The sequence below is a fragment of the Taeniopygia guttata genome, chromosome 13 (genome assembly GCF_048771995.1).
Source record: "Taeniopygia guttata chromosome 13, bTaeGut7.mat, whole genome shotgun sequence".
Taxonomy (NCBI): Eukaryota; Metazoa; Chordata; class Aves; order Passeriformes; family Estrildidae; genus Taeniopygia; species Taeniopygia guttata.
This window is the reverse complement of record NC_133038.1, coordinates 14,166,130-14,191,928: the sequence shown is the minus strand read 5'-3', so window position 1 is coordinate 14,191,928 and position 25,799 is coordinate 14,166,130. Positions and strand designations below refer to the sequence as shown.

Here is a 25,799-nt window from a genome sequence, read left to right as displayed (position 1 = left end):
CTCAGTTTGGTGGTGGGAAAGGCCAGCAGTCTCTCCTCCTCAGATGAAAGAGAAACAAGAACCTGAGTGTGATTTACTGTGTAATTCAGCCTTCCCAAAGGCTGTGATGAGCACAGATGAGCAGTGACTGCTGTAGATCCCTGATAATCTCACTGTCACAGCAGGGAGTGCACCTTGCTCATCAGCTCCTTCACAATATCCCAGCTGAAGCTGAGGTGTCTTCCAGCTGCCAGGTTGGTTTTTCATGGCACTGTCATCTTCAGGACCTTTCTGGCAGTATCTGTTAATTATCTCTTGTGCAGCCTGTTCTTGAGGACTTCAGCTGGCAAAAGCTGTTTATGTGAAATGTAGTTCGTGTTTGCTTCTGGGGTTTGGGTTTTAGAATAATAACACCAAAACACTGGGTGAGGTATTTGAATTTAAGTACTATTAGCAACAGGTGGTACCTCTAAATTCAGGGGGTTTGAGGGTTTTTTTCCTTTCTTTTATTAAGCTATAGGTGTTAAGCTGCAAGACATGGCTGGTACCTGATAATCACTTTAATGACCCATTAGAGCTGCAGAATCCCACGTTAACCTCAGGCTTGTGTGTGGTTGAAACAGTCTCATAGCTCAATATGAAGTTGTAACTATATCTGGATAAAAACAGAGAAAGTGTCTGTGATGTTGGGTGACAAAAGCAGAGTCAGAGTTCCTGGTGTGGCCAGTCCCACAATACAGGCAGATGTCACCATGTTATCACAGCCCCATACCTTGACTTCAGACAGAATCCCCCTTAGCTTGCCAGGAATGCAGCAGAGATAACTCATTTCCCATTCCTGGCCCCAAAAGGAAGAAAGAAAGGACAGAACCCAACCAGGAGCTCCCAAGTGCTGAGGGGCTGTATCCCTGTGCTCCCAAATCCATCCTGCTGCCAATTCTGGCTGTGGGACAGGGATCAGCACTAGAGCAAAAAAGGTAAATATTGCTAAAAGAAATCCAGTGATATTAATTCTAATCTTACTGAAGTAAATTTCATAAAATTCTTGTCCCTAGAATCAAAGCATTACCTATGAATAAAGCTTTCGTGTGGAAGAGAAGAAGCTTTAATGCTCTAATGGATGTAAGAAACTTGAAAACCCAAATGCTTACAAGTGCCCAGGCTGAAAAAAATTGGGTGAATAAGGCGGTATAAAATCAATAATAGGACCTTTTCTTAGAGTTCTGACTAATTATTTTTCAGTTTTGTGTTTTATGCTGTTGAATAATTAGCTGTCATTATCTTTCATAAACAATGCACAAAGCCAAGTCCCCATTTGTGGGACTTTAGAGATTCTTAGACCACAACTGTTTCCAAGATAGGGTGGGAAGAGAATCTGGGAGAAATATTTTGCTAAGCATAAATGTGCAATTATCAGAACACTTATATGTAATTTTAATGCATTATTTAAATTTATTTTTCACTTTGTTTTTTTATGTGCATCATTCATAAGGCTTTATCTAAAATATTGATTTCTTGGCTTGCTATACTAATTTTGGGGTTTCATGTGTGGGATAAAGAGTAAAAGTGACTTAATCCTCAAAAGCTGCGAGGAATGTTGGATCTGGCACTGAGAAAATAGTTGGTTTGCAGTGGGAATGGTATGGAAACCAAATATTTCTAATGCTTCCTGAAAGAAGAAAAATGAGCAGCTGATGTTGAGGACTTGCAACTTTGAAATTTTTATCTCAAATAACTCATTAAAGTGCTTATGTGTTTTGTCAGCTATTTTTGCAGTACCTTTACGTTGGAATAACACATCACCTGTGTACTTCACTCTTCCACAGAGAAAACGCAGAGTGGCAGAGATTAAAAGCACAGGTAAAATTTGGCTGTGCGTGGGCTGCCAGCCATGGTGTGTGCGTGGCTTTAACAGCACCAACGTGCCTGGGTATAAACCCACTTTGTGTTCTGAATTGACAGTGCTGCTCCTCATTGCCGGGGCTCACCTCTAGGTCAGGGGTGGCTCTGTGTGGTGGAAAGATCTCTCCTCCAACTTGTGCTTTCAAAAAAAGGCTCAGCAGTCTCTGTTGTTCAGTCTCAAGGCAGTTTATTGCAAGTTATCTAAAAGATTTTCTCCTTGAGCTGCTGTGGTTTGCTCACAGCTCAGGCAGAGGCACACACACACCCTGACATCCTCTCTGACTCCCGACTGCTTCTTCTCTCCCCCTCTGCCCAGGGCTGCTGCTGTCTTTTATATGGTACATTACGTGTTAAGTGTTTATAGTTTTTCCCCAATGCCTATTACCTATATTAAATGGTGCTTTTCTATCTTTTATATGGTACATTATGTGTTACATGGGTACAGTTTTTCCCCAATGCCTATTACCTATATTAAATGGTGCTTTTCTACTCTAAACCAATCTGTGAGTGCCAACATCACCAAGAACATGGAGGTAAGGAAGTGAAAGAGGGATGACAGGACAGGCCAAATCCCTCCATCTTAAAACCTCTGACCCCCATGTACAAAACCAAAACCCCCCTGTACACGACTTAAAACCCCCCTGTACAGCACTCAAAAATTCTTCCCTCTACTTTCTGACTACTTCTACTACAATATCTAAACTTTTGTGACTTCTTGTTCTTCCTGCAAGGTTGGTAAATCATTCCATGGTTCAAATCCAAAATCACAGCTGTTTCCAGCTGCCTGCCAGGGTCTCAAATGCTTCTGACCTGGGCCTGGAACATCCAAAAATATCTGAGGGACATTTTGAGTTCCAACACCTCATGAGCTGTCCTGCATTTCTGTCAAACGAACCAGTGCAAAAGCTGCCAGCACCAGCACACACAGCTTCTGCCTGAGGAAACACGGAGTTTTGAAGTCCCTCTGTGGAGACAGCTTTTAAAGCTGGGATTGGGAGAATTTGCTGTGCTTCCCATTAACTTGCTATAAACTGTTATTATTCATTTACTGAGCTCCTTCAGGCAAGCATCACAAGTTGTGTGAATGAAGTTTTACATGAAATTGGACTGGTCTGCTCATGAGTTTTAACGCAGTTGTGATAGGATTTGGTTTGGCTTAAACATATGTTTGACATTTGTGGTAAATCTAATTGATGGTTACTGTTTTTATGGTAGATATCTCAGCCTATTTTAGACCAAAATGTAAAACTACTTTGTAGACATTCTTTAGAATCTCACTTTCGTACTCCTACAGCATTATATGGATTATGATTAGGGCACTTCCTGAAACTGCAATGATTAAATGTTGTATGGAAAGAGATTTTGCTGTTCTTGCTTTATTGTCATGTTTCTGCACCAGTGACTGTGTAACATATTAAATATTTTTGTCCCATAGTTTTATATTATGTTTGTATTCCTACTAGAAAAGTAATGAAAATATCTTTTAGATGTCTCGAAGCAAATATTAATGTTACCCTAGCTAAGTGTTCCTGTGCTAAAACTGCAAAAGCTAAAAATACCAGCTAGGAGGCTTAATACCACTGGGAAGAACACAAATAGTTTTGTTTTTTTCCTCAGTTGTGTCACTTACTGAGTAAAAAATTGTATTTTCTCTAGGCATGGCCTCAATGAAAGGTTATTATTGGCCTTAATTAGATGTCTTATTGGTGACAGCCTTAATACCAAGGCTGTGCTCAGAGTAGCATGTTATAGGTATTGTGTGAAAGAAAAGCAAATGAGAAAAAGGGAATTTTTCAGTGCAAAAATGAGCCAGTCCTTAAGAATTTTGTTAAAGCCAGGAGTGGTTAGAAGCTGCTGTGGTTTTTTGACTGAGAAATTGCCCCAGGCACATGATGTGATGGCTGCAAGGGAGCTGGCAGGGCTGGGACTGGCAAGGTATTGGCTATTCACTGAGTGCAAACTTGGCATATTCCTGGAATGTTAACTCTTCATATTTACTCCTGTTGTATCTGGCAGGAAGCCTTAGGGGTTCCCCTGTTGGTGTTACTCAACTCCAGCACCTTTGTCGTTCCTTTGATTAATTTGACAGGATCATTGCCAGGCCCAAAGCCAGACCCAGTGATTTTCTCAGCAGCAAAACATGAGAGTAGGAAAAGAATCCAGGCAGCTTTTCAGTTTTCCTTGCTTTCTCTGTAGTCACTGTATGTTAATGTGCAAATTGGTGTGCACTGAACACACAGCGGTGGTGTAAGTCCCTGCGGAATGGAAACGAAACAAATGTTCTCTCCTAACATTTCCTAAATCTTTGCAAGTGGCACAAGATTACACTCTTGCTTTTGGAATGATGAAATGGTTTCAAGATGATCGGTGGAAAATACTGGATTATGATTTGGGCATTTAATAATTTCTGCAGAAAAAATATATTTTGTGTTATTATTTTTCCATGTTCTTTGCCTAAAAGGTGGGTAAGGTTTCTGGCACTTCCTTTGATGCAATTCACAAAACTCAGGGAATTAAATTGCAAAAGAAAGGAGGAATCAATGCACTAAATGGCACACATGGTTCTCATGCACCTCGTGGCTGCTTGGCAGTTGTGCATTTTCATGTGATAAGGTTTTTGTACATACTGGCTTGTAAGATGATTTGCTGATTGATTTGCACCTGAATTGCTGGCTGCTGTGAGAGTGTCCCCAGAGGAATGGTGTCACCTCTGTTACATGTGTGGCTTGGAGAAAAATGACTTGCAGGGAAGGGAAAACATGCCAGGCTGGTTTGTACAGGAGAGGAAATGCTTCCAAAACTCACAGTCCTCATTCACAGCAGTAAAATATTTCTGTGTCGTCATTTTACTTTTCAATTTTGGGCAGTGAAACTCAAGTATTAGTAGTGTTATTTTGGAAATAGAATAATTTGGCAATTCTGAGTACCAAAACCTGCAGGAATATGTCATTCAAATCATATTGTCAGTCAAAATCCAGCCAGCTGGATTGGGTTGACTGAGGTCAACTTCTCTGTGTAAAAAGGAAGTTTGGTTTCTTGGGTTTTGGGTTGTTTTTTTTTTTGTTTTTGGGATTTTTTTGTTTCGTTTTTTTTTTTTTTTTTTTTTTTTTTTAATATGGGAAATTATCTGTTGAGTCAGCTTGTAACTAATTGTTAAAAGTTTTTTGAGAACCTCTTTCTGAAGTCAAATATAAAATTCAACAAATTCTTTTCAATTCTCAACAGTGCCACTATGGACTTTGTGTGTCAACTGCCTCTTTGAACTCCTTTTTGAGAATTCAAGGTGCTCTTTTTCTTACATTCCTGCAGTTTCTGCTTCTGAAGTTAAACAAAAAATCCACTAAGGCTCATTCTTACTGTTCCTGCAAGGCCATTGTGTTTGGGGCTGCTGTGGTCAGTACTGCAGAGCAGCTCTGGTGCTGACACTTCCCAAGTGCCACACTCTGCTCAGGGGGAACTGTTGCTCCTCTCTTTGAGGGTTCCCTGCCCAGCTGTGCAGATCTGCTGCTGCTCACGCTGATGCCTTAGGATTTGAGATTTTATATGTTTCAAATCCTGTACTGATTTAGGCTACAAGTCTAAATTCCATATAGAATGTTACAAAGACATTGCTGTCTACACATTTTGGTCAGATGAAATCATCCCTCTAGGCCTGAAACTCAAGGACACCCTACACTTTTTGAGCCTTAGGCCTCAAAAAGTATAAACAAAGGTGAATTTTGGGGGAGCAAACTGGAGGAATATGACTTCATTACCTGAAGCTGTAATTGAAGGATGAACCCCTGATATATAAATTAACCAAACTTAAAATAGGCTGAAAAATTCGTGACCCTTGTCCATCCTGGGTGTAGCCCCTCTTGGAGGTTTTTGACTGTCCAAGGTGCATTATAGAAGGTCTTTTATAAATACCTACTTTATTCTTTTAACCTGGCCTAGCCTCTGTTCTTGGTAGCCACTCCAAGGCATCAGCACCCTTGGATGTGGCTCTGCCCTGCCTCCTGGTGTGATGTTTTCCAGTTTCCATGGAAGGCTCCCATTACTGAGTGTTTTTTCATCCTTTGCAACATTTCTGTTTTCTTCTTGTATCTACTTAGATGCTTCTATTTTTCGGCTTGCTGTTACTACCAATGGCACAGCAGTGCCAGAAATAATTTAGAAATATCCAGAAGAAGCCCTGTCTGGCTTGAACCTCTGGTTCAATCTCTGGTTACATTTCAAGGCGCTTTCAAAAGATTTAAGTTCAAGTAAGAAATGGTGCCTGCTAGCTAAAGCCAGATTTCAGGACACACTCCTACATTCTCCCTAACACAGGAAATAGAAATATCTGGTAACTCGTGTCTAAATGCTGATTGCTGCTGTGCTTCCCCAGCCTCCCTTTGCTTTTGTGGCATGCCCATGTATGCCAAACTCTGCCAGGAGCTGTCATTGCTGTCAGTCAGCATCACCCAGCACCAGCAGTGCCAGGAAGGGTTTGCTGCAGGAGGACTCTGCAGAGGGGCTGGGGGAGCTCAGCCTCCTCCCCTCCCCTTGTGAGCTGGGGCTGCTGTGACAGCAGCTGGGGATGAGCCACCCATGAGAGACACTGCACATCTACGAGGAAGTGAATCAAAATATGATACAGGAAAAATGAGGATGGGAGAAGAAAATGTGATACAGGAGAAATGAGGATGGGAGAAGAAAATGTGATGCAGGAGAAATGAGGATGGGAGAAATGGGGAGGGAGAAGAGTGCAGGAGGAGCAGCATTCCCCCCCAGCTGTGGTGCAGTGCTGTGGAGCTCTGGGGGTGTGTGCAGGATGGCTGGGCAGGCTGGCACATCATTGAATAAAACTGTTGTTCCCCTGCCTGGTGGAGGAAATGCTGCTTGTGTCGTGCTGTGGATGGGTTTTGGTTTGATTTCTGTGGAAGCCCAGCTTGCTCTGCCATCTCCTCTGCTGTGAGATTCTTCCCATCTCTAAAAGACTCTAAAAGAAGAATCAAAAATTGTACTTTCCTATAAAACACAATGACTTTTAACTGATTTTAGAGGGTGACACAGGAGGCCTGATACCCTTGAGTGCCCTGTGACACAGAACGAACTGGAACAGAGTCAGGCTTCTCACTGACCAGAATAAGGACAGGGCTGTACCAAAGGGTTGGTTTTCTTTACAGCAACATGTGATTTAATTTTTAAATGCTACAGTTTCTGGAAAAAAAGGTTGAGTTGATTCTGGCTTGTTAATACATGCAGTCCATGGCCAGTCCTGGTTGCTCACAGGTACCTTCTGCTCTGCCCTGTGTCCCTGCACAGAGAGGATAGTAATTTTACTTTTCTGTGCTGTTTGCAACTCCTTCTGAAGTTGAGGAAATTTCAGGAAGGACAAACTAGGAAACCTGTGTTTCTGAACATGGATTTTCTTCTACGGACAGATGAAGGAAGTGAAGAATGTAAATTGCAATTAAAACCAGAACAAGTTTACACTTCCAGCTTTGTATTTAAATTAAAACTATTTCCTTAAAAAGAAGAATTAAAAATTGTATTTTCCTATAAAACATAATGACTCTTAACTGATTTTAGAGGGTGACACAGGAGGCCTGATACCCCTGAGTGCCCTGTGACACCAAGTGCTCTGTGCCAGCACACCTGCCTGTGGTCCCTGACATGAGAATTGAGGGAGCAGCAGCCATAGATTGCTTTACCATTTAATAAAATCCATGTCATGAATTTCAAGTTCAAGATGAAAATTTTGTAAAGGGGAAAAAAAAGCAACCCACAAACAAGAAAAGAAGTTGAGAGATGAGCCTCATGCTGGAGATGTCTGCTCATCTCATTATTTTATAATATGAAACTGGTTTATACTTGTGAATTTTCTTTGCATCAAATTTATTGCAGAAATTTTCCTTTGCCCCACTCATATGCTAAGCTGTTCTCTAAGTATAAAATGTATTTCTTTGTAACATGTTTTTTCATGCATTTTGTTTGTTGAGTAACTTCATAATGCTTTTAATGTAGTTTGTTTGATCTGTTGAGGTAAAAACAAGATGGAAAAATGTGAAAGAAGGGTTGGTATTTTAATCTTCTTTTGTACTGAATGCACTTTGCTTTTACTGTGCTTTTATTATTATTAAAAATTTGCTAGTGACACAAATTTCCTGGAAGCTTCTCTACTTCTTTTAGGCTCATTATTTTCACTGTTAAAAAAAAAAAATTAATATAGGAATTATGTGTAAACATCAGCAGCTTTTGTTCCACCTGTCTACAATATTTGGTTGTATATTTTTGCACATACATTTGTCATAGTCCTTTCTTTTCTTCAGTGTAAGAATTTTTCTGAAATTATATCAGTAGTTCTGGAAAGAAGAGTTATTTCTAAGGTAGCAAATGCTTCTTTGCTTTATTTTTAGTGTCATTTGGAAATGTGGAGTAAATTGTTCATCAGGGCATTCGGGAGCTCTTGCCTGGATAGAAAGGCATTAATGAAGGAAAAATGAAAGAAAAGTAGAACGGGACACTTTTCTTTTTTTCTTTGAGCTGCATATAGCATTTCCTTGGAAAATATTTGTGTTTTCATTTTTATTTGTATGTCTAATTGGTTTAAGTGTGGAGAAATATTTAATTAGGGATTAATGAAAGACCCTTTTATATGACAAATGAACATGCCTTCGAGCTAATTTCCTCTGTTTAAAGCACCACATTTCTGAACTTTTAATTAAATTTTGAAAGAAGTAAAATAAGTGAATACATTTCTTTATGGAAATGTATATATCTAAGCCATACATGTCTCTGCATCCTTTCCATTCCATTTCAGTAAGGTTAGCACAGTTCTTCAGTGAATTTGTGCCACATTTGGCTTTTCTCCAACTTCTTGGAGCCACAGTAAGGGACCTCTTACTGTTGAAGTGATTCTGTTGTTTTGTGAAGGTATTTTCATAATTCTAGTTCCCAGTTTAGCAGTCAAAGTGGAGTTTTGCTCCTCACTGGCCATGTTTACCTCAAATAGCCATTTTTGGGGCTCCAAATGCCATCTCTGCCCCTGCCCCTCTCCGAACCCAGGAGGAGCAATGCAGAACTCAAAGGAGCAACTGTGAGGAGCCAGGCTTGGATTCCTGGTTTGCCAACCTTTACTTGAGATGACAAAAGCAACTGGCAAGGGCTGTGTCATTCACTGCTGTTGTCTCCCTCAAATCTCTCTCTTTGTCATTGAAGAGCAATGGGATTTGGAGCTTCAGGGAATCCTGAATCACTGAGGAGGGATTTCAAAGGAATTTTTTAATAGGTGAAAGAGCATTCCAGAGCTTGTGAGCTGTGGTTGTCTATGTGCACGAGCACCATTCACAGCCTTGCTCTTCATAGGCCTCTGGAGGAATCAGTGAGCCTCAGCAAGCTCATTAGTTAATTCACTCCACAGAAACATTTTTTTCCCTGCCCCCTTTTCTCTTTCATTTTGGTTGGTAGGGAAACCCAGGGATCTGACAGTGAACTTTTGGTCTCAATAAAGCAGTTATACCAAGTTTGGGTGGAATTTCTCTGAACTCCACTAAGAGGGAGAAAATGTGGAAAATGCTTCCTCCAAGCAAAATATGAATAAAATGTTGTGATTCATTAAACTCCTTCCTACTTGCCTGCAAGTGAGAACCTTACAGTTATTCAGCTGAATGGTGCATGGCCCTGAGGGGGCAGAGCCAACAGAAAAAGAGATGGCTTCAGTCCAAAGAGCAAAATGCATGTTTTCAGGGAAATCAGGAAATTTTGCTTCAGGCACATCCCGACTTGCACAGTGAGTTTGTTATATCGGGATTTTATGTTGCTGTTTACTTTGGTTTTAAATAAGAAATGAAAGCTGCCTTTGGTGTCACAGAGTGTCTGGAGGGTGCTCCATGGAGCAGAGACGATCTGTCCTCGGGGACACCCACTGAAAATGTTGCCTGTCTATGAACATACACTAGAAGGTGCACAGGATTGTCTAGAAGAAAAACAAAAAGTCCCCAACCCAGTAACCAAGACTAATCTTTTTCTTGCCTGGGGAAAGCCTGCTTCTTGAAACTGCGCTGTGTTTGTTTTATATAAAGTTCTCAACTGTTTCAGAAGTTAAGCTGACCACCTACAGGTGAATATGGTTAATTCCAAGAGACACGTGCATAAAAACTCCTGCAGATATCACCACACAGGGATTTTGCATGAGAAGCTAGAAACAGAAAGCTACTGGCTGCTGAGAGGACATGGAAAAAGAAATCCTGATGCCACATGGATCAATTCTGTGTTGTGGGAAAAGCATTGTCTTGGCTCCAAACGGTGAGCAGAAAAAGCCCTGAGTGCTCCAGGAGTAGCCAAAGGAAGGAACTTCTGCAAAGCCCAGGGAGGGAGGTAGGGGAATGTGAGCAGCACACGGGAAAAGCTGATCTGCTGCAATGGACTCATGGCTGGCAGGAATTTTAGCCCCCACGAGCCTGCCAGTGGGGTGAAGGGAAAACTTGGCCAACTTGTAGCTACTACACACAGTGAATGGTGGGATTTTGTGTGTTTTCTCCTCACTGGGGACATCTGAGAGATGCTGTTCCATTACACAAGTTCCTTAGAAACAAAGACAAAAGTTCATCCTTGTTTTTTTATCGCTCCTTTGTCTGCAGATCCTGTCAATGGAAGCATCTTTGTGCAGGGTCTGCAGTCAGGGCATTGGATCACTCTTAGTCCTGTGCAGATGGGAATTCTTAGTTTATTTTAAGCTTTTGTTTTCCTAGATGAAAATGATTGTTCGGCAAGTTGAACTCAGAGTTTTAGAATGACTTTTCTTGAGCACTTTACAGCACCCACATCCTATTGAATCACACTGTGTAGGCTCTTGGCAGCGGCAACTTCACATCTGTTTTACAATTTTTGAATCTCTCTTAATATAATAAAGATAATGTTTATGAGCCTTTAAAACTGTGGTGTTGGAAAGGGTCGGCTGACTGCTGAAAAGCTGGTGTGATGATGAAAATGAAATAACAAGAACAGACAGGGTCTGTATTATAAAAACATGTCTGACATGAAAACAATGGCTTCTTCTAATCCTTTAAGGCTGTGACTATGGGTTGTCCTCTAGATGCTGCCTTCAACTTCATTTAACTTTGGCTTGAAAAGGGAAAGACTCTATAAATACAATAAGTTGATCTTTGGTGGGATAACTCGTGGTGCCATGCTGCTATCAAAGGAAATGGGGACCCCAGAGTATTGCTGTAGGGCATCTTCTCAGCACTGCAGCTGCTGTGAGCATGTCCAGACTCTGCTGAGTTGGCTGTTCATCAGGCAGAGGGGATGAAGACACTCAGACAGTCAGTGAGCAGTGAAATGTAAATGTCAGAGAATTTCAATACAGGTTTTTGATGTGATCGCTAATATCTGTGGATGAAGTATTCTGAATTAACAAAGGCCAGCTCTGCTGATGTGCATGGAAGAAATGCTAACTGGGTAATGCAAACCAGATAGGTGTAATTAGCATGCAGCTAGACTTTGTTAAAACATATGTGAAAGAGTCATTTAGCTTAGCAAACAAAACCAGTTGTTGGTTCAATAAGTATTTCAGCAATCCTCCTTAACAAAAAATTTTCATTCCCTTTTGTGTTACATTTCCAAGAAAATATTGGGAAAATGTAATTGTATTGATTCTCCTCTATTGATGGGCCTGTTTACTGTATTTCACTTGTCAACTGCTGCAGTCAGTCAGTAACACTCACTTTCCTGAACTGATTAAAGAACCAAGTTAGTTATTCCTGTACAAAAGGAAAAACTTTTGGTTAAACTCCATGCTTGCCAAAATAAATTCTTCGTATTGATGAGGCATGTTCTCTAAAAAGAGGGAAATTATGTGTTCTTATTGGGAAGAAACAGTCAGTAAAAATTTTTAGATTGTCCAAATTTGGACAAATTTGGTTGGGGCTGTGTGAGCCATTGCCAGTGGGTATCAAGGAATGGACCTGGAATACAAAACACCAGGGTTCTTTCTAAAATAAACCTTGTGAAACCAGAGCTGAATGTGTTTTCTATCAGGTGTTTTCCACATTGCAGAATCCATGTAGTTTTCTCAAGGATTTCTCAATAGAATTTAGAGTGAGCACTGGCTGTAGCACACTTGGCTCTTGCTGTAAAGTTCAGAACTTTTTGTCTCAGTTGCTCTCAGTCACCAGGCTGCCAAAGCAACCAAGGGTTGGATCTCAAAGTGGGTTCAGGGACAATTGTTTACCTTCCTGTGTTCAGGAATTTCTGAAGATGTCTTCTGTGTGCAGAATAATCTCACAAAATGTTTTTCTCTGCACCAGCTGAAGATTACATTCTCATCCTATGTAAGTAGACTGGCAGATGTGTTGGAAGGGTTTTCCCTGAGAGAAGTGGAGCTATTTTCACAAACAATTTTTATTCTTTTCTTGCATTTTTATATCTGTCTCACTGTCTGAAAAAAGGTGTGATATTCAATGCTTGGGTTTTACAAAACTGAGTCAGGAAAACTGTGGTTTGCCAGAATGCTTTCTTTCAAGAAGTATTTTTAAAATTACATGTTTTTTCCCAAAGGAAAAATAAAATGTGGTTGAGAATTAGATTTTAAAAAAGGGTCATTTGAACCATGAGAGTCATTCTGACAGTGATTTCATGTTCTGTGGCATTGCTGCTGGTGCAGCATTTGGCTCAGTGTTGCCCTGGGTTGGCTGTGTGTGCAGCCATTGCCAGTGTGTTTATGTATTTATATATTCAAGGAATGGATCTGGGATACAAAACCCCAGGGTTCTTTAAAAAAAAAAACCAAAAAACAACAACTTGTGGAACTGAGCTGGATGTGTTTTCTCTCAAGTGTTTTCCACAAATGGGGTCCTTACTTGGATGGTAACTTCTTACTCTTTTGAGAAGTTAAGATACAGTCTATGATTATTGCAGTTCTGTAATGATCATAGGGCACTGTAATTATTATGGGCTACAAGGGGTCAAGGTTGGGTATAAACATAAAGCAACTGGAAAAGTTATTTGTTTATAGCAAGGTATCATGAGAAGCATCTTAGATACATTGAAGGTAAACAAACAAAACTGAATTTCTGAGGTTAGCCTGCAGCTCAGAGTCATCATTTTTCCTTGGGATTGCCCCAGTTGTTTGGTAAATTCAATGTTCTTTCATGTTATTGGTTGAATTGGAAAGTTGAGAAATGTGAAACTAGAAAGATGTTGATGTTCCTGACATAATGGATGATATAACTCCAAGGCTGAGGCCAGCTCAGATAGCAAGTCTGCTCATGTAATTAAAATTGGTTGGACTTGCAAGCAGTTCCTTGGTAGTTTTACAGGTCAGCATCAAATACCAGGTTCTGTTTTTTTAGCTTCTTACTTATATGAGCATAAACACCTCACTCTCACCATTTCAAGAATTTTTGGAGCAAAAGTGTCTGTTTAAATCTTTCTTTGGAATGTATACACCTGCTCCAGCCACACTGTGAGCACCTGATTCATCTGTCTTCAGATCCTAGCAGACAGGTAGCAATGGAGGGGTTTGAAATCCAGAATGAGCAGAACTAAATAATCACCAGCTTGTGAGTCTGATGGAAAAGACACCATCTGTCCTTTCCCTGCAGAACATTGCAGTTATCAGGAGCAAGCTTCATTATCCTTCCAGAGGGGCTCCAGCAGGGAGAGATCTGGAGCTCTGAAATGATAAATGTTCCTAATTAACAGGTGGCCCCCAACATTGGCATCCCTGCTGATCTGAGGGTGCACTGCCCATGTTGTGTCCCAGACCACCAGGTGCTAGAGAAAGGAGGAAAAACCAACAGAAATCGATCATTTTTTTGCTTTCAGTGGTGGCAATAACCTCACTAAATAAATATTGAGAGAAACCAGACACCAGTACTTTTCTGTGTGAAGACTTAAAATTTCATTGCTTCAGCTCAGAATTAATAAATAATTCTCAGTTAGTTAAGAAAAATAATTCTTTCATGTGGTGGTGGTCCAAGTCTCTCTGAAGATCTGTATTTCAGTCACTGATGAATTTCCATTGTTCATGAGCATTGCTCATTTTCAGGCTCAAGGCACAAAAGATCTTCAGAGCATGGCCCGTGCAGGCAAGGGCTGCCCCAGCTGCTCATGCCAACATCCCAGCAAGGGATGGATGGATGGATGGATGGATGGATGAATGAATGAATATGGTGCAATCATTTGGCTTTTCTTGGAAGAGCAATAAAATGGATGGAGGGTCATGGATTAGGTGTGCTCACATTAAAAAGGAAAATAATTTTCAAAACCTGAAAGTGTGTTTCCTGAAAGTGTGCTGACCTATAAACTGTTTGAGTTGTACTGCCTGCTTGATGCTGTTGAGGCAGGACAGGAATGGAGAGACTCTGAGTCAGAAAGCAAGAGAATAGAACTCTGATTTATTTCAAAATTGCTCTTTATACAGAGCTTTGTGCAGACCAACTCCATTGGTCCTGAAGTGAAAACAACTCACACCATTGGTGCAGACTGCACAACGCACAGTGATAGAACTTAACTATAAACAATGTGAACAACAAGAGAGATAAAGAACTTATTTACATTCTTTCTCAGAACTTTCTCCGGCTTCTGCCTGGTTAGAAATTTTCTGTTTTCTATTTGACTGAATCTGAGACCTACACTTGCTGATGCTCCCTGAAATTTCAGTGAGATGAGAGTGACATGAAAAATTAGAATAAACTAATGGGCATTATTTTCCTATTGTGTTATTGGTGTATGTTAGGGGTTTTTTGTTAGATGTGTTTCATTTATGGAATTCATTATTTGTCTTTAAATAATTTCTCTTTGGGTAAAATGTGTCATAATCAATATCACTATCAGAACACTTGTTTGATATGTCCAGTTAAACCAAACAATTACAACAGGACTATTTGTAAATTATAGTAGTGGCAGAAAAATCAATTAGATGCTTGTTGCAAATATCATTACATTGATTGCATTTTATTTTTTCTTTCTTTTGCTTAATGCAGAATGGCAATGACAAGAAAATCAACCTACCACTTTAATAGTTTTCTGTAAGACTAGCAATTATACTTGTTACTGAATTTATGATCTTATTCACAACTTCATTATTTTACATTTCAGTGCACACAGACAAATGCGATAGCTACAAGGATTGTGAGTTTATGGTTGTGGATTTATAGTATGTTGCTGCATTTGAATTATTTTAATTATTCATTCTGAAATGGTGAGTGTTTCCAAGTTTTGGTAGCTATTAAGAGGGGAAAAATAGAGCTACTTCATAATTCAGTCGAATAATATCAGATATTTTAGCTTCTCAAAAGAGTTTGGAAGAAAACTGAAATGCAATTTAATCATACTTATTATATATAAATACATATATGATATTTGTGAAATAAAATTATAAATAAATGTATAATATTATGGCATTAACCACATACTCCTGAATTTCATAGCAGCATAGGGTGATTTCTTCCCTTTCCTCTTTCTTGGTCTCGGTGTAGAACTGTGTGTTTTTCTGAATGACTGGAAAGGATCTGGAATTCACCAGGGAATTCTGCCATTCCTGATGGCACTGAAATCTCTTGGCTACATGATGGATATTTCTTTTTCACATGCTCAGGGATGGCCAGAGATAACAGATCTGGGGTTTCTACTCCCTGTTTAACCATATGAAGAGGTTAAGTAGACCCAAATTAGTGCTAATTGAGCTCTTATTGCTACACCAACTGTTGTCCATCCCAAATTGCTTCAGATCTGGCACCTGAAGACTCATATGAGCTGCTTTTCTTCTCATCTACAGAAGACAGATAACAGTAAAGCTCTGTGAGTAGTGTAGCATAATAAATACTGTTAGATGGTATGTGAAAAATCAGCTTCTGAATTTTGCTACAAAACCAGAAGAAGAATCAGGCAGGTGAGCTGTGGACCCCAGAGTGCCCAGACTGTGCAGTCTCCATCCTCAGGGGGTTTGAAGACCACACAGGATAAAGCCACCATCAGCCACTGACCTTGGAGCTGGCTCCATTGTACACAAGGGACAATCCAGGCTTCCCTTCCATCTCCTGGATTGCCCAGTGGCTGTAGGGCCCTGGGGAGTCACAAACCCAATTTCTGCTGGTTTTGGATATAGTTGGGAACAAAATTCTGCTCTGGAAACCCAGACATTTTTTCTGGCATAAGTATTTTACTGATCCAAAATAATTTTTCCCAGATACTCCTTTTAATTTAGTGTTATTTCTGTCCCTGTGAATACACTTAGTTGAAAGTCATGCAATTAAACTGAGTCATCCACATTAGTCACTCCATTTTTATCGTATGAAGAGATTTCCTTACATTTTCCTTTGTTGGCTTTGTTGTGACCCTCCTGAAATGACACATTTTCATTCAGAGAGAAACAGAAATGGCCAGTGAATCTGGGTTTGTAATGTGCTGGGATTTCAATTAGTTTCTGAACTAATTAATTTCTGAAGTTGGGAACTGATTTCCCAAGCAATCCTTCTCAAGCAGGATTACTGTCTTGCCTTCTCAGTGCATTTGAATTTCATTATGAAATACAACTTTTTAATCCAAACCTAGTAGGATGATAACTTTTTTTTTTTTTTTTTTGGAGTAGGCTTCCAATCCATCTTTCACTTTTTCCATAAGCTGTCTCCATCTGTTTTGGGAGATGTTGTTTAAAGAATGAGTCCAATGCCCGATGGTTATCTGCTCTGACTGACGAGTCAGGGTAAGGAATGCACAGGCAGGAGCATTGCTCTGGAATTACAGCACTGGAATGGCATCTCTGACCCTGTGCAGGCTGTGAACCTCACACCACGCTCCTTGTGTCACAGCAGCCACTTGGAATTCCAGCAGGTACCTAATTCTGTGATTAATTGTGCAGGGAGGCAAATAACTGCAGGCAAATAACTGAAGAATTTCTTTCTTTGTTTGTACACTCATCATTTCCAGTGGGATTAAATGGAGAGATGTGAGAATTTGTGATACTCAGGCCACATTCCTGTGTTAATGAGTCACCTTGAATGCCGTAATTGCACTTGTACAATATTTTGTTATTCAGTATGCTGCAGTCTGGTACTATAGGCAGTAAAATCAAGTTTTGAAATAGAAATGAGCAGAATTAGTGATTTTAAATGATGTGTCATTGGACTTGTGGTTTGGTTTGGTTTGATTGGTGGTGGTTTGTCTGTTTTCTTTTGTTCATTTTTGCCTGGAGTGACGGCGACAGTTGTACAGAAAATACCATTTGAGTTTTAGGGATGTTCAGATGGCTCCAAGAGCTGGGTGTTACTCCAGCAGGGAGGTTCAGTGATAGCACTGACACTTCTGATATCAATATCACCTTTGAAAGGAGCCAGCCCCAGGAGGGAGACCTTTCAGCTTGGTTAGACTGAAGCATTCCATAGTTTGGATGTTAATATTTCTGGCCACCTCTGAACCGTGGTGCAATACTCATTGGAGAATACAGCTAATAGAGCATAAAAGTATCAGTGATCGTGCACTGTTTATCCTGCATGAGTGAATGATCGTTCAGTGTTTAATACAGAATGTTGTGCATCTGAATTTTTACTTAAATAGCATCAGTGTTTGTTCTCCTGGCCTGGAAATTGGAGAATCCTTGCATTAAATTATCAGTTTCAGCAAATATTTATAATTCAATGCAAGATTAATTTCATTTGCTTGCATTTAATGGAAGTGATGATTTGTTTCATAGGTTCTGCCATGAAATAGGACTGGGGGACTTGGTTCTGAGAGGTGCAGAGGAAGTCAGGCAAGCATGAGGACTGCTGTCTTCATTTGCGTTTTCCTTTTATAAAATTTTTGTATATGAGTATTACTAATCCTCTTTAAACTGGCAAAAATAAGTATTTCAGATGTTTTTCCTAGCTGGGCAAACTGTGTGGTGCTGTTGGATACATCTGGACAGGGACAGACCCTGCCCATAGCGTGCTTTCCCCAGAAATTCCTGTTGTGTATCTTGCTTTACATTTCTGTTAATGTCATCTCGTTTACATTAACAGTGGATGTATTCAATTCCTTTAGTTCTCTGGACGAATTTCCATGGATAGAGCCATGATTTTTTTGGGATGGAGCCTGTGTGGCCTGTTCCACTGAGCACGAGGTTTATCAGAGGCAGTTAGAGCTGTGCTAAGAGGATCTCGGTGCAGTAGCTCAGCTGCTCACCCAGGAGCTCTCCCAGTGTGTGAGAGCCTTTTCTGAGCGTGCCCATAAATATTTCTGTGCAGATGTAAGTGTCTCCTGCGTGTCAGGTCGGGAGCAAGGTACAGATGTCTGGTGGATTAGTTTCCTTTGGAGCCCCTCTGACTCTTTCAGCAGATGCCTCGGAGCCTGCTCTCAAAGCCGTGGTGAGCACACAGACCAGGGGGAAGCCACTTGCTGAGTGCCTTACATCAATAGAAACAAATGTATTTTTGGTTATACTTACAAATGTATGACTGCTTGAAGAATGAATTTCCAAGGAAAGGGAAGTTGGAATATAAGGATAATGGGTTATGCAGGCTTCTGGCTGGAGACCTTCAGGGTTTGTTTTATGTGTGTCTTGTTTGCATTCAAGTGCAATGAGAAGAGTGAGAAGAGTACAGAGCTTTTTCTTTTTTTTTTTTTGCTGGACTGTGGTGTTAAGAGTTCACTGAAAATGAATCTGAGGAACACTTTGTCACTGCAATAACATCAAATCTATTCAAGATCTCTTTAAATATTAAAAAGAAGTTCTGGATTAAAGCAGAACCAAAGGTATACAGAAAATAGAGCAGGATTCTCTTCTTGAATATCTTTTATCCTGGACTTTTTCCACAGTGATTGCTTTAGTAATAAACTTCAGTAATAAATATATTCATGTTGTACATGGTGAAAATACAATGAGCTGAAATGGTAGGGTGCAAGTTGAGCAAGTACCCATCTTAGAATTATTCAATTTGAGGAGAAAATAGTCTACACAAGGATACTTTTGTGGCTAGGGCTGGTTGTTTTAAGCATCAGTGATGTGAAGAGTTGCCAAATGTGTTGTTTGTGATTCCCATGCCTTCCCCACGCAGAGTCTAAAGAGAAACAGAAACCCCCAAAGTAAATAAGAGCTGGGTTTGCACAGAAACAGTTGTGCAGCTCAGCACTGTGCATCATCAGCCAGGCAGGACGGAGCCAAGAACAGCATTTTGCAGCAGATGCTGTGAAAATCAATTGTTTTAAGTGGAGATAGCTATTTAAACATCTTATTATAGAACGGGGTAATTGCAATAGATCACCAGATAAAATAATAAAAAAAATTCTCTGTTAATGGTGTTGCCCTCAATCTAATAACGAACTGACAGCACACTCTGTTGGTGAGACCAAGCTGTCTGCAATTTTTCCATGCATAAAGATGGTACATCACACCTCTTCTGCATGAAAACATGCAGAGTGCTGAGCTTAAATACCTGGTAGGAATAATTGTGAAATTCACTGTTAGAGGAAGAAAACACAAGCAGTCTAACAGAGGGAATCAAGCAGTAGGGGTATTGCATGTTGTACTTGTGATCTTTGTGAAATATTTGTCCTCCTGTGTGACAGAAGCATCATGGAGTTCATATAGAAACATTTCTAACTGCAGCACTCAGAAATAACTTCTTGTTATTTTGGCTTTGTCACAATGTGGCTCTTTCATGCAATGAAATTATACAATTAAATTTCATGCAATGAAGAGAATGAAAGGGAGAATGAGGGAAAGTGCCTTTTTCTACTTGATTTTTTTTTAGGAATCCCTGTCTTTGCAAATAATTTCACGGAGTCTAAAGTCAGACTAAACATTGTATTAGAAATGTATCATTGTATGGAAGATTGCTTCTGCCGTGGTAAACAGAGTGAGGATAGAGTTGCTCTTTGTTTGATGTGATTTCTAACCTCACACAGTACATTTAATTCTTCCCAGAACGTACCAGTGTGAGCAGGGATCTTTTGAAGGTTTCCCTCAGTGCCTGTACCCAAATTACTGAGTGGTTACCAGGCACACACACACACAAATACACAGGCAGAGGCACCACATGCCTGCTGCTGCTGCTCTCTGAAGCAAGGGAAACATTTATCCTGCTTTTCTCCCCTGCCCAGCACTCCAGAGCACAGCCTGCTTTTATTAGAGGGTGTCAGTCCTTTCCCTCCTCCTCCCTTCCCTTCTTGTTTTTCTGTGGGGCTCATGCACCATCAGAGACAGCCCTGATGGGAACAAGACCAGAAGCTGGATTTTGGGGAGCTCTAGGGGTAGGGCTGTAAAGGGAGGGGAAAGAAACAGAAGAAAAAGGGTTTTAATGCTGTTTGGGAAGAGAATCTTGGGTAGCAGTTTGGTGGAGAGTTAAAAGATCAGACAATAAATTTACTTAACAGAGACTAATCTACTGGGACTGAACTTCATATCCTGTTTTGGGATAATATATTTCCTTCTGTGCTCTGGAATGAATCTGTCATCTCAAGTCTAATAATGAGAGGCAGAGGATTTTTAATCTCTGACCCCCTTGCATATAATTTAATAAAGGCTGGTTTCTTTATTTTATTTGGAAGCTAACTTATTAAACTTCTTCTTAACTGCTCCTCTGAAAAACACAATTCAGGATTTTGTGTTTTTAAAAATGGAATTGGGGTTTTTTTTTAATCGAGAACAACGATGTACTTGCAAAATATTTGTGATGTGCCTGGATTCAGAGCATGGTTGTTTGTCTCTCAGCATCTCTGCTGAAAGCAGGGATGGGAAGCAGAGTCAGGCACACTGTTTGCACATTCTTGGCTCCACATCCTCACCGGATTCCATCCCACTGGGGCAGGCAGGGATGGGAGACCTAAAGCTGGCGTGGGACTTTGTGTAGCACTGAGTGATCGCTGTGTGGGAAGCTGAGCTTCAAATGTGGTAACCACATGCATAAATAGCTACAAAATCACAATGCTCCCCCTCCAACAGGCTGCTGCTGGTGTGCCAGGGGCTGCCACTGCTGTGGAGGTGCCACACCACTGACCTGACACACTGGCTTTGCCAAGCCCCTTAGTCCTCTGCAATTTGTTAGGAAAAGCTCTCCTCACCCTCGGGCAGCCCCCAAACATGCTGAGATTATAAATCACTCCCTGGGCCTGTTGAAAGCTGTTGCTCCCAAGGAATGTGGTGGCAGGTCACGCTGAGATCTCTCTTCTTGCTCTGCTTGGTGAAGGAAGAGTCAGTAAAATACAGCAAGGAACAAGGCTGCCTTCCCACTGCATAGTTAGAAATACACTACAAAAAAGAAAAAGAAAAAAAATTAAGCCCTTTCCTTAAAGGTTTGTCTGCAGTTCAGGTCACTTAAATTATGGGCTGGTGTCTCCTCAGGCTCCTGTGCCGAGGGTGTCTCTGGCACCAGTGAGGCTCCTCCAGTCCCTGCTCACCACAGCCATGGAACTGTGAGATTCAAGGCACTTTTGAGGTCTTGCTTCCTACAGAAATCTGTTTACCATGGACTTTCTATAAAAAGCCTTTTCATGTAACTTACTTCAGCTTCTGAGTTTTTACTTTAGTTGTTTTTTTTTTCCCAATTACAAAAGGATCAAACATGACAGGGAGATATTTCAGATTTGCCACAGACAATTCTGGAGGCTGAACTAGACGGGGTATTGCAGGCCATGCAAAAAAAATTCTTAGATTTCTGTCTAAAGTAGAAGTGTAGTCTTAACAGTGATTAAGAACTTATTTTCACACTTTCCAGAAATTCCAGTCTAAGCAGGCAACTCTTGAAATCAGTGCTGTAGTTGTTACTTTCCTTTTAATCTTGCAGGCTGCCACGTCCTGTGCTCAGTTCATGTTCTGAACACTTTTGCTTTGCAAATGCTGCTGAGGTGTGGGGGCTCGACCACCTTGCAGAGTGATTGCACATTCCCGTGTCATTCAGCCCTTTCCAAAAAGGAGCTTTAGAAAACATAGATATAGCTAATCCAGCGTGTTCTTATGAGAGTTGGGTTCCTAGTATTAACACAGAGGACATCACTTTGTTTTTGATCAGTGAAACTCAGATTTTAGCATTTTCAGATGCTGGAGCCCAGCTCTTGATGAAGAGAATGATGGGTTTGCAACAACTGAAGTGGAGGTGTTCTGCTTGATGCTTCCCACTCAGTCCTAGTGCTGGGGACATTTGAACAAATGTGGCTCTTCTGAGACTTTCTAGGTGAATTTTTTTGTGGCTGGTGTAGGATTAGTAAATTTAAAAAATCTTGAATTTAAAAATAGGATTAATTTAGGCATGGCAGTCCTCTAGGGATGGCAATTAAAATGGGAATATTTTGTTATAATCTTTGGTTTCCATAGTAACAGCAAGTTATAGACTCATCAGATTCCTGGTCTCTTCTGTATCCCACTGTTACCTTGTTGTGGAACAGCTTTCCTCTTCAGAGCAAAACCCAATAACTCTTATTTTCCACTAGCTGTAACAGGTCCAGTAATTAGAACAGTAAATTTTGTCCAGTAAATAGGGTATGTACTTAACTGTGTTAATGTGGTTTTACAGCAGAAGAAAAATGGTGGCAATGGCAGCTTTAGAACTGATACAAATATTTTTCTATAATTTAAACAGCAGTTATGGAAAAAAATAATAATTTTGCTTCATCTTGATAAATTACATATTATGGATGGCTCTATAGTACTTTGTCTTCAGAGACAATTATTAAAACGTTTTCTATACAAAGGACATTTGATCTTTCATTTTGATTTTAAGTGGAAGGAAAAGCAGATGGATGAGATTTGATTATTCATGAGTGGCAGAGGGGACAGAAGTGCAGATTGAGAGACAAATGGTGTTTTTTCCTTGGGAAAGGTGATTTTCTGTAGCATAGAGACAAGAACCCAGGACTAGAACATCTGGAATGTTTGGCTTATCCCCATTAATCTTGAAAGTCTATCTTGTGAGTTCTGTGGATTTATATTTTCCCTCCTTTTTAGCACTCTGAGTCATTATATTGTCTGCTTCATTTTACACATTAGTACATCACACTCCATAAATCCAGACAGTGACTCCTATTCTCCTGAATGTGGCTGTTATTTCTGCGTTTGCTGTCTCTGCGCATTCATGTCCTATTTTTTTCTCACTTTTTTGAAGGTCCCAAGCTTAGCTGTTTGCTTAGTAACAAAGACCTAAATCCACATCAGTGACCTCAGGGGTGTCTGATGCTTCATTTAAAGCAGGCAGAATTTCAAATCACATTTATGATGAATTCTCTGAACTGTTGCTGGATGGAAAACTTTTCACACACTCTGTCTCTCTTAAAAAAAAAAAAAATTAAAATAAAATTTAAAATGCATAAAGAAAGAGAAAACAAATATCCCCAGTGGAATGGGAAGCACAGCACCCTGTTTCACCTCTGCAGGGTGTCTCTCCAGGTCAGGTCCAAGAGGATTTTAACTGGGCTCCTGGGGCAGGTGCTCGTATGGTTTGTGCTTGTTCTACGAGTAAATAAATTACTTCAGTCTCCAGGACTGTCTCCAGGGCCTTTCAACAACACTATAAATTCTTATTATCCAGACAAAATTGAAACTTATTTCTAGTAGAAAAGGCAGGTCTTTTGTTTCCTTTTTTTTTGTTTTCCTTCTCAGATTCTTTTAAGACAAAAGAAGCTAGGCAAAATTGCCTAGAATATTAAGACCTGCAAGCAGAATTTGTTCAGCTCCCTGGCCTGGTCTTCTGAAATTAACAGGTAGCACATACGGTATTTTAAGAGGGAAAAAAACTGTGTGTGACTCAGCATTCCTGGTGTACCCTACAAATACTATGGAGAACTAAAAAAATGTCATTTTCACTGTATTTTGATCATCTAGAATGTTGTCTTAGCATCAAGGTGACTTGAGTGATTCTGTAGCAGGAGAGGAGAGCCAAGTGGTTTCTGCTTTCTGGTTTTCCCCTGCCTAGGGAGGAGGAGAAGCCAGGGAAGGCTGACGGCTGCCTGGTGCTAGATGTCATATCTGTCATCAGTGACATCTGACAGATGTCACTGGTGCCAGTTTTTCTCTCTAAGACACACTTTTAGGCTGTTTTATTCTGAATTTTAAGTTATTGGGACTGTATAAATTGCAATAAATCATTCTTCAAGCTGGCCAGAAATATGAGTTTATGGGCTAAACTGTGAGTACTGGAATGGTAAAATATTTTGCATATCTTTATGAGCATTTTATTCCAAAGTTTATATTTGCTGTATTCTGGGTGTGTTACAAATGAAGAGGTTTTAACATTTTGATCTCTATGTCTAAAGGTGGAAATAAATCTTAAAGTCTGAGCAAGATCATGTCTCTAGAGCTGGGCTTCTTTGGAGGTTCCTTCAGCTTTATCAGGGTGTAATGAGTAGAAAATTATGTGAAACCATGTTAAATTATATTTAAATTATAGAATAATTGCTTGTGGATCTTTTCAATAACTAAATAACACAATTACCTCTGTTTACAATAATGGCTGTATGCAAAAATATCTTCAAACCTTGTGGTACCTGCCTTGAGCTCCTTGCGAGCTGAAGAGCTCTCTGGACACCTGGGATGGAAGAAGAAACTGTGAATTTTTAAGACAGAGAGACTGACCATCCACAGGGTCTTAGTTTTCTCGATTGATTTTTTCTTTGATTTCAATTATTTTTGTTAAAAATGTCTTCTACATTTATAGTAAACAAGAAACAGTGCAGAGTGTAAATACCAACTCGGGAAGGGAAAAGATGAAGCTATAGCAACAGTGCAAGGCAGGCAGACAATAAACACTCTCTTGGTGAAAAAAAAATATGATTTATGAAAAGGAGATAAGTAAACACAAATGGCATATAACTTAGTGTAGTTGCTGTAGATATTACATTATTTCTGCAGTGACTATATAGTGAACAGTGAACTGGTGCTCTCTGAGAACTTCCTGAGAAATATTTCAGTTGTAACTCTGTATGTCAGTCATTGCTGTGAAAAAGATGCTTTTATATGCTTTAATGTGGGAACAACATCCATTTGTTTCATACCTTCACAGCTACAGGAGTGAATAAACTTCCCTGAAATAACACAGCTGAAAACGTTGGTATTAAGTTTCCCATTGTGGTTCACCTTCAAGTGTATAAAATATAAATTATAGCCAAAGTAGTTACTTTCATCAAGTTTGGAGGATGTGATATCTGTGCTTTATAGGGAAAGGGGTAATGTGTCCATCTCTGTCACTCTGATTTCTCCAAGCAGCTTTATACAATCACACTTGATCTATCAGAAACTATAGTTGCTGCAAAAGTTATGAAAACATCAGCTAATATTTTACAGACCTGAGCTTATTTTTCTAAGGATTTTACCTTTCATTTATCCCAGAGCCTTTCTTCAACAAACTGGGTGGTGAAAATATCATATTACATTTGAATGATGGCACATTGGGCCCAGCTTTCCCCAAAATGTGTGATGGATGATGGAAGTGTGTGGCACTGCCTCCAGAAGGAGCCCGAGCTGTGCCCGGTCCCTTCTCCAGGTGCTGCTGTCCCAGGGGTGCTGGGGCTCAGCTCCTGCCCTTGCTGGGAGGAAGGGGGTGGCATTTATCCTGCAGAAAACAAATGCCCCAGTGCTGGGAGTTGTGTTGGGATGGTTTGATTTAGGCATTTCTACGTCTGAATCAAATATCCCTCATGAGCTGTGGTGTCTTGTGGGTGGAAGCTGCAGAAAGGAAGGGCAGAGCAGGGTGTTGGATTTATCTACCAGCTAGTTGCATCTCATATACTTATTTACAAGGGTTTTTTTCTCCTTGGCACAGCCAGGCAACTCATTATCTGCGAAATTCCACCCACTGTCAATATTTTTGGGCAGTGTAGGTAGGTAAATATTGTGTTTTGTTCAGAGTGAGATTTCTAATAGAAAATCTTATATTTGCTATGAATCACAGACAGTTATACAGTAATCTTGCATATTGAAACTTCTAGTTAGAGAAGCAGCCCCAAAATGTATTTGAATCTTACTTTTCACTCCTGTCAACAGT

At 40.1% G+C, this 25,799-nt stretch overlaps 1 protein-coding gene across 4 annotated transcripts in view; it reads left to right on the top strand.

Annotated features, from left to right (window-relative positions):
- The window catches only part of SLIT3 (slit guidance ligand 3), a 473,826-nt gene that overhangs the window by 147,302 nt on the left and 300,725 nt on the right, over positions 1 to 25,799 (top strand). The window contains exon 1 of one of the 4 annotated variants that reach the window (XM_072935367.1): positions 16,449 to 16,683. The exons of the other annotated variants lie outside the window; for them this stretch is intronic. The gene's annotated coding sequence lies outside the window, so the exon portion shown is untranslated. Of the gene's footprint in view, positions 1 to 16,448; positions 16,684 to 25,799 lie in introns of those variants that run through there. 4 annotated transcript variants of the gene reach the window in all.